This window comes from Phalacrocorax aristotelis, chromosome 7 (genome assembly GCF_949628215.1).
Source record: "Phalacrocorax aristotelis chromosome 7, bGulAri2.1, whole genome shotgun sequence".
NCBI lineage: Eukaryota > Metazoa > Chordata > Aves > Suliformes > Phalacrocoracidae > Phalacrocorax > Phalacrocorax aristotelis.
In genome coordinates, this window is record NC_134282.1 from 3,349,062 (window position 1) to 3,365,720 (window position 16,659).

At 43.0% G+C, this 16,659-nt stretch overlaps 1 protein-coding gene and 1 long non-coding RNA gene across 5 annotated transcripts in view; one reads left to right on the forward strand and one right to left on the reverse strand.

The window, feature by feature from the left end:
- Positions 1-9,418, reverse strand: part of NAALADL2 (N-acetylated alpha-linked acidic dipeptidase like 2) — a 503,571-nt gene extending 494,153 nt beyond the window's left edge. For 3 of the 4 annotated variants that reach the window (XM_075098450.1, XM_075098457.1, XM_075098451.1), the window contains exon 1: positions 9,123-9,307. The gene's annotated coding sequence lies outside the window, so the exon portion shown is untranslated. Of the gene's footprint in view, positions 1-9,122; positions 9,308-9,359 lie in introns of those variants that run through there. The other variant, XM_075098454.1, reaches the window with a different exon arrangement.
- LOC142059620 (uncharacterized) lies at positions 9,162-10,912 on the forward strand. Its single transcript, XR_012661453.1, has 2 exons — positions 9,162-9,491; positions 9,901-10,912. It is a non-coding gene; the product is annotated as an uncharacterized LOC142059620 (long non-coding RNA).
- Positions 10,913-16,659: the final 5,747 nt, after the last annotated feature.

Below are 16,659 nucleotides of genomic sequence, written 5' to 3' on the forward strand. Positions count from 1 at the left end.
CCATGAAGACAAAACTCAAACCATCTGGCTTGTGCCAGACATCCTTGCCCATGTTGTATCTGTTTTTCAAACAGCAGATGCTCACCAAGCATCTAATACACGTGATTAGCTGGTAGGAAAACACGAATTCAATCCAATTTAAAAATATCTTTGCATTTGTTCTCATTCCATCCAGGGAGAAAACGGCATACTTTTGCATGCTTGTCTGACTGAGAAAGAAGACTGAGTAACCAGTAGTTCAGCGTGTTGAACATAAGCTGACAGTATCAGCTCCAGGCCAACACTCTGGCCTGGAAACAAGACCAGGCTTTTCTGAGTAATTCACATATGCCTCTCTCGTGTAAGCTGTGTAGGCTTCATTCTCGACCGATACAGTGAAAATATGCAGTAACGCAGCACCTCACCACTGAAATGAAAATTTGAGGGGCATGTTTCTGACACCATGTAACTATCTCCCTGTTTTAATCATCTTTTTTTTTCTTCTCCCCACCTCGACGCATGGTCCGAATGGCTGTTACAGCCCATTTACTGAACGCAGAAGAGGGCACTGCATCACAACTGCATTGCTTTAATGGCTGACAAAGGCAGCTGCCTGATTGGTCAATCATTTTCTTCCACAGGTATTCTCAGACACTTCTAAAAGAGTAAATACACTAATATTTTAATAGGCTTCCACAACGGGGCCTCAGACACAGCCCCACTACACTGGCCAGAGGCACCGGACATTTCACTTTTACATAGAGGTGATCCCCAAGGTTCCCGTTTCCTCCTCGGAGGTAGTTCCTTCATAGCGTAGGTGCTCCGCAACGGTTCCCACAGCAATAGCCAGTATCAACAGAAAGATTACAGGACCCCATAGGTCTGCAGCATAATCCTCCATTTGTTGTACATGTAAGGTGTGTACCTACAGCAGTGCAATATTCTTTGCTGCCCTCCGATGACACTTCCAAATATTCACGCAAGAAATAGTTTCTGTGCCAGAGTTCGTATGGACCTGGTCCTACTAAAACAGTCTTAAAAGCAAGTAATTTGAAGCGAATCACCACAAGGAAAGTAAGCTTTTCATCATTCCCAAGTATTATCACAAAAAAACCCAACAAACTAAGCAAGGGAATAGTGAAAGACAATTAACTAATTTAGACAGCAATTCAACGTAAATCCCTGCTCTTAGCCTCACCCAGCGTGATGTTTGCGATTCCTGGATGCAAATCTCTTAGAACACACTTATAAAAAAGGCATGTTTAATAATTTAATGTTTCAATGCAGCTTGCAGTTCCCATCTATGAATTCCTCTGAGACTTTACCACCAAATTCATTTTTTTCCCCCTCCATAACTGGCTTCAAATTGGATTTCAAATTTCACTTTAAAAGACAAATAGGAAAATTAATCATCTGCCAACTATTATTCCTGGGGGGTTGTATCAAATTTAGTGTCCGCAAAGCGTGTCAGATTAACTGTAGAGAACTAACTGTGACAGTAGATGGGATGCGTCCAAAGGTGCTGAAGGAGCTGGCTAGCGTCCCCAAGAGACCACTCTCCATCAGCTTTGCAAAGTTGTGGTGACTGAAGGAAGCTGTAAAGACTGGAAGAGTCAAGTTTTAGGCTCATCTATAAAAAGGCACAAATGAAGATGCAGGAGCTTGAGATCATCCAGCCCCACCTCAGTCCTGCCTTGCCCAAGTACGGCACACGAGAAGCTTCAAGCAAGCAACTCTTGCCTGCGCATGGACACCAACACGTACCGTACAAAGAATACTGGGAAATAAAGCTACAGAGGGTCAATATCACTCCATGCCTTTGCTGACTTTAAAGCACACTGAAATCAAGTGTAAAATAACCTGGTATGCTCCGGAAGAGCTAGGAACTCAGATCTCACTTAGACAATCCGGAATAAAGCAGTAGCTTCAAAGTATAAAACTTACTCAAAGCCCCACGTACAAACACCATCTGCTCTTTTGCAAAAGGTATAACATTTGAAATAACGTTCTTTTCCTCTTACTACATGCCATCATGAAGAGAATAATTTTATTTATATAAAAAAGCCCACAAACTGAAGTTCCATAAAAAACAGGAGCATATGGCCAAATAATTCTGAATAGCACTTAGCATATTCATCCGTAAAGTAAGAATATAATGGGTAGATGAATACACCCAAGTCTGCTTGGAAATTGCCACTATGCACATGATTTTCTGAAAATATTTTTTTTTCCCAGAATTTCTCACCCATCACTCTACAGATACTTTTCATCATGGTTTCGCCAGAGTTAATCTTTTCAAACCGCAAACTTGTCCTAGACCGCCTTATATCACGCATGTTAACAACAGCCTTAGCCCTAAGTCAGCGCATAAAAAAAATTCACCAAATAAACTTGCTTTCATAGACGTTGAATTTTTATCGCCATTAAAGACAAACAAATTTAGGCAATCCCTAACATGAATGTAAATATAAAGTAGAAAAGGTAGAATCTGTGTGGGGCTACTTAGAATATTAAAGAAAATGCCTAAATATAAACTTAAGCAAGAATTATTTAGAAAACAAAAACAGTCCTGAAGGAACACATACACGCCTATGAATAACTTTTTGCTATTAGTAAGGAGAAAAAACAATGCGGGGTCAAACATCTCTACCTTGCACACCTGCTCACGCAGGATTTTGTGGAATTACAGCATTTGGAAACCCTTTTTCCCTTCACACATCTATCATCCACTGGTTTGTAAGCCATTAAATACTTCCCATTGCGCAGTCTCTTACTAGTGAGTGGCTTACAATTTGTTGACTGAGCCCTAAATAAATAAATAAATTATCCCCACACAAATCACTCGTGCAGGACATCTCTACCCCTTACGTTGAGCAATACTACAACAAATATGTAGCTTTCTCTTCAGCATGTATCATGAAACTTCCTGGATCCTCGCACCTTATCACTTGAGATAAGAAGCACAATCGTCTTCAGACTCTCGAAACTCCTTCCAGCCACAGATTCTTCCTGCTCTAATTTGCTGCAGTATTATAACCAGCTGGTCCGCACCGTATACACGGTTCAGTTCACCAAACCACGCTCTTCTAATCAATCCTCTTGCCATTGCTTCAGTATCTTCAGGGATTTAAGCAAGAGGAGTCGTTTCACTGAGCGATGCAGGTTTGCTCAGGTCCTTTTCATTTATTTTGACGATCCTCTCATCACATTGAAGACTGATTCCCGAGATCATCTCCAAAAATCTGAAGAGTTTATACACAACAGTCATATCTTGTCTGTCTTGCACTTCAGCTTGATTTCTGCTCTTCCTGTCAATCTGAAGTGTCAAAAGGAGGTATCACTCTTCTGATTTACAATTCCTGTACTTCTCCCTATGCTGCCTACAACCCCACTAAGCCGAACACCTGAAAGCATCGCCTGCTAAAGGCATGTAAAACCGAGCACACTGAAAACCTCAGAACCTTCCTGCTGGCTCTTCGCTGCAGGAGATAATGTGCTGTAACACAGATTTCCCCAAAATCTCCGCAGGATCTACAAATCTCTCCTTGCAAACCCTCCAAGAATTCCCCCACACACAGAGTAGGCTCTTCTGTTAACTAGTCTGTTTAGAAAACCAGCAGTTTTCTACAGCAGCCCGAGTGCTCTCTTCTATGTAAGTTACTCCGTGACAGCAGGATTTCTTCATTATTTTTCTTGATTTCACCTTTCTTTCAGACTCTGGACTTCAATCTTTATTTCCACAGTACTTTCATGAAAACTTGCAAGGAATCTTAGCAACTGACACGTTCATCTAGCGTTTACACACAACAGCCAAGACCTCACACAGAAATGGAGTGGAACCGTATCTTTCCGTCGCCCTTTCCAATCTGTTACCAACATGACTTAGCAGTCCTCAGGCTTCAGTACAGAACTTATTTTGAAGTTCATTGTTTGCAAGCATTTTAGACACCTGAAAAGTCTTGAGTTAACTATGAGCTCTCTTCTAATTTCAACGGTAACCTGGCTGACAGAACCATATTTTATTATTTTCTTTTTATGCAAATTCATGCGTTTAGACAGAGGAACAATACTATGCTCATCTACTCTGACTTCTATAACACATGGACACAGGCCCTCAACTAATTTCTATTTAGATACATCTTAAAGCAAAAATATCAATTTAAATTAAGTTTCTCCTTTGATGAATATCCTTCCACAACCTGCAGTAAATTACCCTCATTGCTGAAGATGCATTTCTTATTGTACTGCAAATGCATATGGCTCATTTTAGACAATGAATCTTGTTATACCGTCATCTTCTGCTTCATCATAGAATTCCTGTTCACAACGCACACACTGAAACGCTGCAATCAAGTCCCTCTTTGCCTTTCTCTTTGATAATATTTAACATATTAAGCTCTTGGAATCTCTCCCTCAGGAGCTATTTTCAACCCTTAGTCATTCTTACAGTTCTTCTCTGAATTCTCTTTCACTTTAACATCCTCCTTGAAGTATGAACACCTAAACTTCACAGATGATTCTTGGAGTGATCTCATTAATGTCAAATACAAAGATGCTGTACATTTTCTGCTCAGTCACATAGGGCTTGGATCACAGTCAACACTCTCCTCAAGATTTCCCATAAATTAATCTATATTTACATGGAAAGTAGTTAACTGAGAAGCTCAAAAACAACAGTCAAGAGAGAACAAGGGAACAGACCCAATGATCCTAACCAACAACCTCCTGTTTGACTCTCACATTCCCCCTCCCCACGTGCACGCTTGGGCAGCATTTCCCGCTGATTTTCAAGCTGAAACTACAGAAGAATTGTATGACGGCTGAGTCCTTTGGCTCTGTATAAAGGAGGAATGCTGCACTTACTAGTATTGGGAGTTTAGAGTTAACCAGTCCAAGTTAAAAGTCAAGGCTTACTGAGGTCAACCACCAGCATCAACAAAGTCACGGTATCGATCTTCAACACAAGTAACAGATCAATAATAAGTAATAGCGAAATCTCACTTTTACTACACTCCTGTAGGCACCCTGTGCTTCTCAGCTGTTTGCACAGAACTGCAGGTACGTTGGAAGAAGAAACCAGAAAAAACAGCATTCATGACCCTTTGATTATTTCTTGACTGCATTTTCAGATGTTCAAGTCCTAACTTTTTTTTCCCCAGCCAGATTCCAACTGACCAACAGATCCCGTGGCTAGTAGACGGCTGACAGAAAACAACTGCTCTTCTGCGCTCGGCCTGGGCTGTAAGAGCTGTACCTGATTTTTGATTTATAAGAACCATATAGTTACTGCAGAACAAACTATGACCTTTCCTACTCCCCTGCACAGTGATGTTAACCAAGCACACACAGCTGACAGAATCTGGAGATGCATATTTGAGGAGAAACAAGAGTGCTTTAATGCACATGTTGCTAAGGCTCCAAGAAGAGAGTGCATTGTTTCCAACTGATCATAACTCAGTCAGAACACTGAGTTACTTCTCAAAGGAGGCAATTTCCACGTCAAATTTCAACTCTCAACCACTTCAGCAATGCAGTTAAGGAACACAAAAATCTTAAGAAAATTAGTGGAGAAAACAGGAGAGAGGAAAATGTTTCTTCTCCTCACTTCACTCCACCATTTAAGTGCACAGTGGAAGCAGGGGGAATCAGGGTTTTTTCTGCTGTTAAATACTATAGCTGTGTTGATGTGAGTTTTTATGGTGACACACTCTGGAAATCTAAAACCAGCACTGACTTTAAAAAAAAAAACAAACCCCAAACTACAACACAAAAACCTCAAAACCCAACACTCAAAAATCAAAAAACACACACAGCCCCCAACCACACACAGAGATGACACGCAACCACAGACGTCGGGAACAAAAACAAGCACTTACTTTACTGCTCTAGCAATCTTGCCCAAGCTTTTGGAAGAGAAGTATAAGTGGGCAGAGGGAGAGGAGAGGCATCATGCCTAGATGATTTTGATTCAAAGAAGTTTGTTTGGCAACCAAAAGAACACATACGTAAGTTTCAATCTTTATAATACAGTAGACCCAAACAAAAATACAAATATCAACAAAGCCGTTTTCCTGCAGAAATGGGTAGCCAACACAGCTGTCTCGTGAACCGAGCTGTGTTGCACTTTCCATGGAAGTGCTAGAGCTAATTTTTATAGCCATAAAACTCCGTTTCCACACACCAACACAGAACTGTCCCGCAATTCCTGATACTGGCAATCCACACACTGACCCAGTGGTTGCCGGACTGCCAATTACCTACAGGAAAAGATAAAAACAGAGTAGGTCCCCTCTGTACACGACCACCTAGTAGAAGGTTCTGGCATAGAGAATTAGAATAAATATGACTGTCATTCCTAACACCTGTTACCAGTTTATGCTGAGACAAAGCAAGGAATCAAGGAAATAGTCCCAAAAAGCTACTTCTGACAGATCAAACACACAAGTCAAACCCCAGCGAAAAGGAGAATGGCACCACCCTATCTCCACATGGCAGGAAAAAGAAACAACTGCGCCCCTCCACAAAAACAGACATTCGGTATCTGTTCTGCATCTCACAGCAGGAGATAATGCTTGTATTTCACAGCTGGATTAGTTACAGCTATCTTCACAAAAGCATTGTGACCCTTGTTTTACAAATCAGCCAACCAAAGACTCCTCTGCACAGGAAGGCAGCTTACAGGACCCCAGTGCGACATCTCATCACCAGTTCAGAGCCATCTGTCAATGATTTCCTCACATTACATTGCATACTCCTAATAAACTCATTTATAAATATATGTATATTTATGTATGCACGTACTTAAACACCACAGCAAATGTCAGAGTGGAGAAAAATAATTAAAAAGATAAAACCCCACACACAACAGCCTACACACTGATGCTATCCACAGAAATGCATTGTACTGCAGGAACGCTATCTCGGCCAACAAAAGTACATTTCGAGTAGGAGCTTCAGAGCCAGTGAAAACGTTTGAGGATCCAGAAGATCTCCATCTGACAGACTAATCATAATGAGGATCTACAGCACACGGTCCCTGGAGGGTTACATGTGCATCACTAAGAACAACTCTTCTGAAATAAATCTCTTTATTCAAGGGGACCTTTAAAGGTCTATTTTTGTTTAGTTTGTATTCATACCCTGAGGTTATTTAGGAAAGGGGGAAAAATAATGCAGGTATGTACCACCCTAAGTGACAAGTTAAGACTTCAGCTACAAAGATTAACAGAGCAGGAACCCACATGATTCAGTGTGATTACTGGGAGCTCCTACCACAAAGAACCTGCAGCCTGTGACACTCCTATGAGCCACGGGCATTTTTTCTATTGATTTAGCCAATTCTGACATTTTTTATTACTTATTTCTTTCTTTTTCTACTTTAGATAAGCAACCTGAACCCAACCCTTCAAAGCAAACAAAAGTGCCTCCCATTAGCACAAACAGAAGTATTGCTTCATTATTGAGCAATTCGGCCGGTTAATATTGTCTCAGTTAACATCTCCAACAACGTAAAACTGGTTTTACTTTAAGGATGCGAAAGAAAACTGCAAAGTTTAGACAGATACTTAAAACAGGAAAAACTTGACAGAACTTGGTGAAAAATGGTTTTCTGCAGGATTTTTTTCTGTTTTAAGAAAGCGCGTGTATAGCTCTACAGCTTTTAAATAAAAAATTCCAGCTGAAAAAAAAAATTACTGCAAAAGGTCGGCTATAAAAGGTCATTCTTTGGCTTGCTTCAGGTGATTAACTTCATGGTAGATTATCATACAATTAAGGTACCTACCAGGAAGGTACAAGACCGAAATTCAGAAGATACTCTTTAGTCTTTTGTCAATACTGGAGATCAATGTGGGATTACGGATGCTCTGGGACTCATACGAGAGCTCTTTAGATTAAGATTCTATAAATACATATAGCATCGCTTGATACACAGGACTCTGGCATCGCTACGGTTTCAGCCCTCTAATGCTTTCCACATGCTAACCACCGAACAAATAAATTTGCCTGTAAACGCAAGAAATACGTACCAAGTAATAAATAAACCAACATGAAATGGGCTGCTCCTATCAGGGTAAAAATCTAAATTCTTTATTTCTTCCCTGCCTGTTTCTGTCCAGATGACTCAGCAACAACGCCGTAAACTTCAGCTGAAGTCAGCAAGACGCCTCGGCACTGTTCGCAAGGGTTGACTCCACAGCCTTTATAGAGTAGATTTTTAAGCACAATGTGGAGGCCGTGTCAGCTAAGGGAGACTTACCGCGCGGAAGCCCCCTGAAGCCGAGGAGCTGTGGGCGCACGGCGGCAGCGCCGGCACCGCGGGTCCCGCGCCAGGACTAGTGTCCGCCTACCCCGAGGCCGGCGCGACCGCCCGCGGCTGTTTCACACAACCTGTTTTCACCCACTTCGTTGTTTTGATGCTTTCCGGGAAGTTTTCAAGATGTGACTTAACAGTGTGTTTTGGGGTTTCTTTTAATGTTTAACAGCTTTATGGAGGTAACGCGCGACAATTCAGTTTCTAAACCTCGCTGAGGCAACGCTTGCGTCAATTTCTCTAAACAGCCAAGCGAAGAGAAAACAAATAATTAAAGACTCGGGAGTAACTCCACACCGTAACTCAGAGGAATGTAAAACCAAACCTAAAGCGCGGGAGAAGGCAGCCGATCGCCCTTCCCTCGGGCACCTTTGCAAGGCAGATATACCTGTCCCGCAGCAGCCTACGCGGGCCCGCGGGGGGGGGGGGGGGGGTGTCTCGGCGCTCCCCTCATCACCCGCAGCGATTAGCGCGGACCCCGCACACCTCGTGGGCGGGCACCCACCCGGCCGGGCTCGCCACTACTGTTTGGTTTGGGTTTTTTTTTTTTTTTTTTTTAACCGAAACAATAAAGAAAAAAGCGTTACTTTTAGAGACAAAACCACCCACAAAAGCGCCTTGCTTGGACAAAGTTTCCCCACACACACACACGCACCCACCCACCCCGCGGCGCTGGCGTGAGGCGAGCTGACAGCCGGGCCGGCCTCCCGCCCGGGGGTGAGGGGGACGGCGGTACCGGGGGTCCGGGCCCCCCCCCCCCCCCCCCCAACCCGCCGCGCTGCAGTCCCTCCCGCCTCCCTCCTCCTCCTCCCCCCGCCCGCCGCGCCGTTACCTGCCCGCCCCGGCCGCCCCCGGCGCCGTACGGCCGCCCCGCGCCCGCCGAGGGAGGTTTTCAGCAGCCGTAAAGCGGGGAGCGCGCTTTCCCCGAGGGGCGCGGCGGCGGCCGGCCGGGCGGGGGCCCCCCGGGCTGACCCCCGCGGCGGGGCGGGACGGGGCCTCGGGGGGCGATGCCCTCCCGTCGGCTCCGGCCTCGGAGCGGCGGCGCTCGCCCGCCCCGGGGGTTCCCTACCTGCGCGGGGAGCGGCGGCCGACCCTGCCCCAGGCCCCCCGACCCGCCCCCGTCAGCCGGGGCCGGAGCAGGAGAGGCTTCCCCGGGGCATGTGGGCAGAGGAACCTCTAGGGAGCTTTTTCACACACCATGGCAAGTCGTGCAGGTTACGGGTGAGGCCGTTACCTGCGTCCCAGAGGCGGCAGCTCCTGTGGGATCAGAGGATTTTCCTTGCCTCATGATCAAGATTCATAATATTTGACAGATACAGCGGTGTTCAAACCTTCTTCTAAGGCTTTTCAGCAAGGGTTTGTGTGTGCACAAGTTGCATGGTGACATACTGTATACTTTTTTACTGACACAGTGGCCATGCACTGACACAGGCTGCCCAGAGAGGTGGGGGAGTCACCGTCCCGGGGGGGGGGGGGGAGCTCAAAAACTATATAGACATGGCACTTTAGGGCATGGTTTACAAGGCCTGGGGGTGTTGGGTTGGCGGTTGGACTTGATGATCCTAGAGGTCTTTTCCAACCTGAATGATTCTGTGGTTCTATACCCACAGACCCAGCACCCGGGAGGGGAGACGAGAGGAGCCAAGCACAGCCAGAGCCAGCCAGGACCCACAGGTCTGCCCAGCAGAGCTCTGTGGGAGCGAACGTCTGAGCAGCACGGTCACGCGTCTGACAAACATCAGCAGGCTCAAACGACGGGTGCATAGTTTTATACGTCTGAACTGCTGTAATTACATGACTTTCACAAAGCCTCTTAGCGTTCATAGGCAAACTTTGATCTTGAATGCAGTCCCATTACAGTACTCCTTCCTTATAAAAAGGAATTTCCTCAATATAGTTGAATGACTTAGTTCTGCCTGGAAGCTTTTTGTTGTTCATTCTGTCCTAAATCTACAGTTTGTCCTGTAATCCTGGATGCTACCACACCAGCTACAGAGCTCAGCTGTCTTCAACAAAAGGCAGGAGAAGCAACAGCCTGGTAAATTCCAATGTCTGAAGTCAGGATTGGTATTTACCCAAAGGGAAGTAGCAATAGAAATGTTCATTTTAAAAAAAGAGGAACCGTGTCGAGAAGCATTTCCCAGAAGGATGTGACATATCCCTCCCCATGGGAGGGGAAGAAAGGAAAAAAAGAGTACAATTAAGGTGTGATCCCTACTGGATGATAAGAACTACTATTCAAAACAACAACAAAGCATCTTAACCCAACAGCTACTGCAGAGAAGGCTGAAAAACTCTTTCCGAAGTCTTCCATGCATGTGGTACGCATACTAGCAGACAGAAAAGCAAATTTCAGGCATTTATAACAGAAGTAGCTTCTCCTAATAAAGTATTAATGGGAAAGTCTGGTTGAACTGCTATAGCTCTGAAAGCAATTTCAGAAAGCACAGAGCAATGCAATCACTGAAGAGCAGGTGAACTAATCTACAATCCTCATTAATAAAGCAGTTTTTCCAACATTAAGCAGAAGCAAAACAACTGCAACTGGAGGCATACCTTTCTTGCCCACTGGAACAGAAACCTATCAGGCATTAGGTGTACAAATAAATTTAATCGAAGCATGATTTGACAGATTTTATTCACGATTTTGTCTTCTCCAGCAACACGATGTTACAACTCTGCTCCTTCCTACATTCTCGTCTTTTCTAGACCACCCACAGGTTAGAGCCATGGCTATATACTGGTTTCGTTAGTCACATCCCAAGTACAGGCTTGAGCTTTTTTGTGCCATGTAGCTTAAACCAAACGTGCCCGTTCCATGTGAAAGGTTGAGACTGACCTTCGAAACAGATTTTCCACCACCAGAGTTCTGCTCTTCCTTGCTTCAGCGATGAACAATTTTTAGATAGTCCAGAATACAGCAAAAGTGTGGGCTAACACTGCAACGGAGAACTTTCCATCAGCAACTCAGCGCACCAGCTTTGACTCCTCATGCTTTCACACAAGGGTCCAAATACATTAGGTAGCCAGAAAGCTGGCTGGAGTCTCATCCCTCTGCTGCATCTTAGTCAAAAATTCCTGGACAGGCCTCAATTACTTTAAGCAATAGCAAAAAGTCACTCAAATCTAGTTTGTTATCCTTTTGCCAAAACCAGGTTAGCTTTGCTGCCCAAATCCTTGTCTTCCACCTGCCATTCTAGTAGTTCCTCCCTTCCCCCAGCAGTTTGGCCAGGGATCAGCTTGATTACAGGCAGCAGGAAAAGCAAATGTTCACTTTCCACAGTACAGAGGTTTAGCCAAAAGGAGAGGTTTGAGTCAACTTGTAAGGAGACGAACATTTTTCTTACAATGAATCAGGTTCACACACTCCAGAAGTGAGTCACAAAAGAAAGCAAGTGATGCCCCAGCATTCAGGAAAACTGAATTAGATTTACACTGTGAGGAAAAAAAAAAATCCAAGCAATTTCATTTTGCAAAAACTTAATGTGAAATGACTAGAAAAGGACACGCAGGACAATCAAATATAAACTTAAGCCTTCCATAAAACTTTTCAGAAAGGAAATGGTGGATAAAAACAGTACATCCATAGAACAGTTGAGTATTTACATGCATTTTGCTCTATTAAATGTATCTCAGATAATTTGGACTGTTCGTGGAAGCATCAAAGAGTTGGATGTTAAGCGTAAAGAGACTTTGACATTAAGTCAGCATCTTGGGATACCGTTTAAGGCAGAAAGAAAGTTTCTGCTTTAGAAAAAGACGAGGTTGAAAGGAATCCATTTAATGTTTAACTACTGACTTTAAATTGCTGTTCACAAGAATAAGCTTGCTTTTCTTCTGTAGGTTAAAGTTGGGTTGGTTTGTTTCTTTTTTTGGTTTTTTGACCAGCCTGCTAAGTGATTGAGGTTTAGTCATTACATGAAGCAAAAGTGCCATCTTGTGGCTGATAGTATTTGCTGGTTAAGACGCTGCCTTTTTGGGTCCTATTACAGGTACTAGTATAAAAATCTCATTTTTAAAACAGTTCAGCCTAGGAACCATTCAAAAAAGTCATACCCAGCTCACACGTTTGTGGGCTGCCCCTATGAAGGGTGATGTTCTCAAGTCCTTGCTTGAGGACGTGGATCGCTGTAGTTGGCAGGACTCTCTATTCCACTGTAGGAGAAGGACAACCAAACTGTCATTTTAAGGTCTGAAAGGGACCTACAGTTCTTCTCCTTATCGTCCACTCCTTCGGTATTTAATCAAGGAATCTACCGAGACCAAGAGGACTTGTAGGCATGCCTGGAATGTCAAGTCTTTCTTCCTTGCATAGGCTAAAGACACTACACATTTAAATAACAGAAACCCCACCTGGGGAAACAAGAAATTAAAGACCATTAAAAGCATCTGCCGAATGAAATCTGAAGGGCTTAAATTCCTTTTTATGAGCAGTCTCTGCTTTTTCTACTGAAGAATTAATTTAATACATGTATTTTACAGAACTAATCCATGATTCAGCAAGAAAATTAATGAAATGAACAGACAGTTGGAGCTGCTGCCAAGAGTGGTCATTCTGGACCTAGCAACCTTGGAAAATGACCTTTTAAATAATGCATTTAGAAAAGAACGCTACAAACCAACAAAGCCGAGCGCTGTCTACCTATGAAGTCTGCTAATAGCAATAGCTTCTAAAGAATTAAGGCATTAAATGGATCGTATGAACTTGCTAGAGCTGCTGCTTATGTATCAGGCATCCTAAGCGCTAACCACACCTGCCTCAATACACCCTCTAAGGTAACAGGGTCTTGCTCAGTCTGTGTTTCTACCCACTATACAATGAAGGACTGTGATCCACCGAGGCCGTAGGAGCGTAGAGCTGCAGAGCATTAGGAAAGTGAGCAGATTACAAAATTAAGCCTAAAAGGCTGGCATGGCTTCCCCAAGCACTCAGAAAAGGATAACTAAACAAAAAGTAATGCAACATATATTTAGACTATTCCACTGATGATTCATTATCCCATAAGCAGCGAAATACCTCCTGAAAAGGCATTTAAACACACATGCTTTACACAATTGGAAAAGCGTCTAATTCACATTGAACTACAAAGTAGCGCACAGTGATGCAAAAGAAGTTGTTTGGTTCTGCAGTTAGTCTGGAGTTCTTTTATTCCGTGATCTGTGCCTTCCAGAGAATAACGAGCAAAAGCAGGCGATTCCGGTTTTGTCCAAGCTTAAACTAGAGCAGGATTTTTCTGTAAAGGAGACCACTCCCTACTCGAGTATCACATTGTCTTTTAACTTTGAAATCTATCATATTGGAATGAAACAGAAGCCCAACATTTCTTATCAATGCATTCCTGCAGCAGACTCGCTCAGCCTTTTCCCTCCTACTCAGGAGAACCTTTCCTAAGCTCCAAAGCATAATTCCCAAAAGTCTGTGTATAGTTTATTTTTTTTTTTTTTTAAAAAAGTGTTCAAAGCTCCAGAAGTTTTGGCTTCTGATAGCTGCCCAGGAGAGAGAGCAGTTAGGAGAACAAGGAAATACCTTTAGTATACAGTTTTTGCTAAGAAAAGAGAAACTATTCTGATTTTAGAATATTGCAAATATTCTACACAAAAGTAGTCCCCTCCTCCTGCTGCATCCTTACCCAACGGGCTCCTCCTCCATTCTCCTTCACATTATAGAGAACATCAAAAGCAAGATGATTTACTGAAGAATCACTCCCATGCCCACACTGGCCCCAGATGCTGTCTTTCAAAAAATTATGTTCTAATAAACGATGTCCATAATGTTACTGTTAACCAAAAAAGTTGCCAGTTTAGAACTACTGAGAAACAGGGGAAGTACCACCCACTGCCCCAAAGTCCTTGAGGCTGTTGTGGACATTTTCATGTATTACCAGAAGCAAGCTGTTTTGTCACTGACTTGATAGGACCAGGATTTGGGGTTCCTAACAGGTAATTATAATTTATGAAAACAGTTCAGGGTGTACATTTAAAGGCGTTCATAGACCAGCTCGGTAAAGGGAGGTAAATGAGTGAAGATAATCAGCATCTCTAATAGCAGGTCTCCACAACACCCAACGTTGTTTCACAAGAGAAACAGTTCCTACAGTAAAGCTTAGAACCACAGATTATGGAAAAGAAAACCTACCTCCTACTTTTTTAATTATTTAAAGAATAATCACATCAGCCGTGGGGTTTTAGAAGGCGTCTGTGAATTGAAACAGAAAATGAGAATGCAGAACCTGAGCCTTAATCCTCCAATTTAATTTCCTTTAATCTTGCTTATAGAATATAACCTCCTTTTTAACTATCCAGTTTTTCACCAAAGCCTGGCAATTTCAGATCCTCTTATGCCTTTTTACCACGAGATACATGCATTGCTGTTCTCCAGACAGACTTCCCTCCCTGCTCTCCAGGTTTCTCCACCTCATGTTTGACACAGCGTTCACCTTCTAATCCGGGACGGCTAACACAATAAAACTAGGACAGGAACAGAAGGCAGAGCATTCCGAGTGGTCATTTGGCAACCTGCGGGGCTCACACTTACAGCAAGTACTCAGAGCACAGGTAGGGCGGCAAACACTAAGTTAAGGCTAAATAAAAAAACCAATTTATATTCACCCCCATTGAGGTTTGGAGCTGGGATGAATAATTTGTTCCAAATGGAGGAGGAACGCTACAGGCTTCAGTGCTCCAGGCTTTCCTGGGTCTTGACCATTTAACTGATCGTGGGGTTTCTTCACATAACCTGACCTCCAGTTGTGTTTGAACAAAAGAGGCGACTGCTGAAGAGGATTGTGAGGAGGAGAGGAAGGAGACAATCCCTAATTGCTTAATTGGTTGATTTCATCAGGAGCTGCATTGTAGTCAGTACTTAGCCAGAAAATACACATCAACAGAAGTGTAAAACCAACACAGATGTAAAAGTTTTAATTCTTTATTAAGTCCAAACATTTTATTTAAAAGCAGGAGGCCTAGCAAAATAAGGGACAACCTACAAATAACTCTAGCGGCTCAGACACATTCCATTCGGTGTGATAAAAGACAAAGACCCACGTATCTTGCAACATATAATTTACTTCAAAGGACAGTAACTTATAGCCTATGATTTTAATGATTGTCCTACAACTGCTCATTTTGTGAAGCACCAAATAAAGTGCAGTTTAACTAAACGTTATCCTCCTACCCTCCGGAGCAGAGTATTTCATTTAAGCCATTCAGATAGAAGTAGTTCTGACGGTTAGTGGTAGATCTGGAAGCTTGTAGCTATTTGAGCTCCAAGACCTCAGCCTTATTTAGGCTAGTTCACCATTTTTAAAACATCTCACAAACTTTAAAACCTCACCTATAAATGCTCAGCTTAAAATAATTAAATCTGCTACAGGGCCCAGTTCTGATTTTGCATATACCAGTACTTTTGAATCGAGACAACAAACTCCTCCCAGAAAGAGGATTATATTGCCGCCACTCGTATTAGGAGGAAAAGATAGATGGCCTTTACTCAAAGATGCTCTGATTTGCCCTTACAGAGTTAATTGGAGGACTGACATCTGAAAGAGCTCTCTGTCTCCCAGGACTCATTTTCTCTCTACTCCTACTGTACCAACTTGAAAGACAGAAACATTTAACAGCCTGGTCCCCAGACATGCATTGTTTTCACTAATATTTTCACGCTGCGGTATAGCAATCCTGCCCAAAACCTCACAGCAAGCAACATCTTGAACATAAAATATATACTGTGCCGGCAGAGGAAATTGTCTGTTTTCTTCTTACCTCCTAGAAGTATCAGTGGATACCAGGAAACAATGTCAGATATGCTCATCAGTCACAAGTAATTACAGATCCCTATCATCATTGTTTTTCCACACAATCACCTTATCTCTGACAAGACGCAAAAAGAAAGGCTACGCAGCATGGGAAGGATTCGTCCCAACAAGTTTGCTGTCAGAAGAATAAGCAAATAATGAATAAAAGTGTTGTCCAAATGTTTTTACTGTTGCTTATACATAGGAAGAAATCTGATTTTATTTTTTTAAAATTAAATGTAAGCCTAACTAGCGGCTAGACCCCTCTTTACACTTGCTTAAGGTTTTCAAGAAGATACCCAACACTGCATTCTTAGCGTAGTTATGAAAAATAATCACAAGCTATTTAGATAATTAAAACCACATTCCAATCAAAGTCCTAACGAGCAGAGGCTTCGCCCAGCAATCCATCAGGAGAGTCACTAGAGCCCAGGCCCAGTGCAGTGCTTCCCCCGTAGAGGAATCTCATTAAACGAACTATATGAAGTAACCATATGGGAAATCAGTGGTGGCGAGATACGGTAACTTGGAAGCAAAATTATGACAAGAGATTCTAAAACAAGGAAAGAAAGTGCA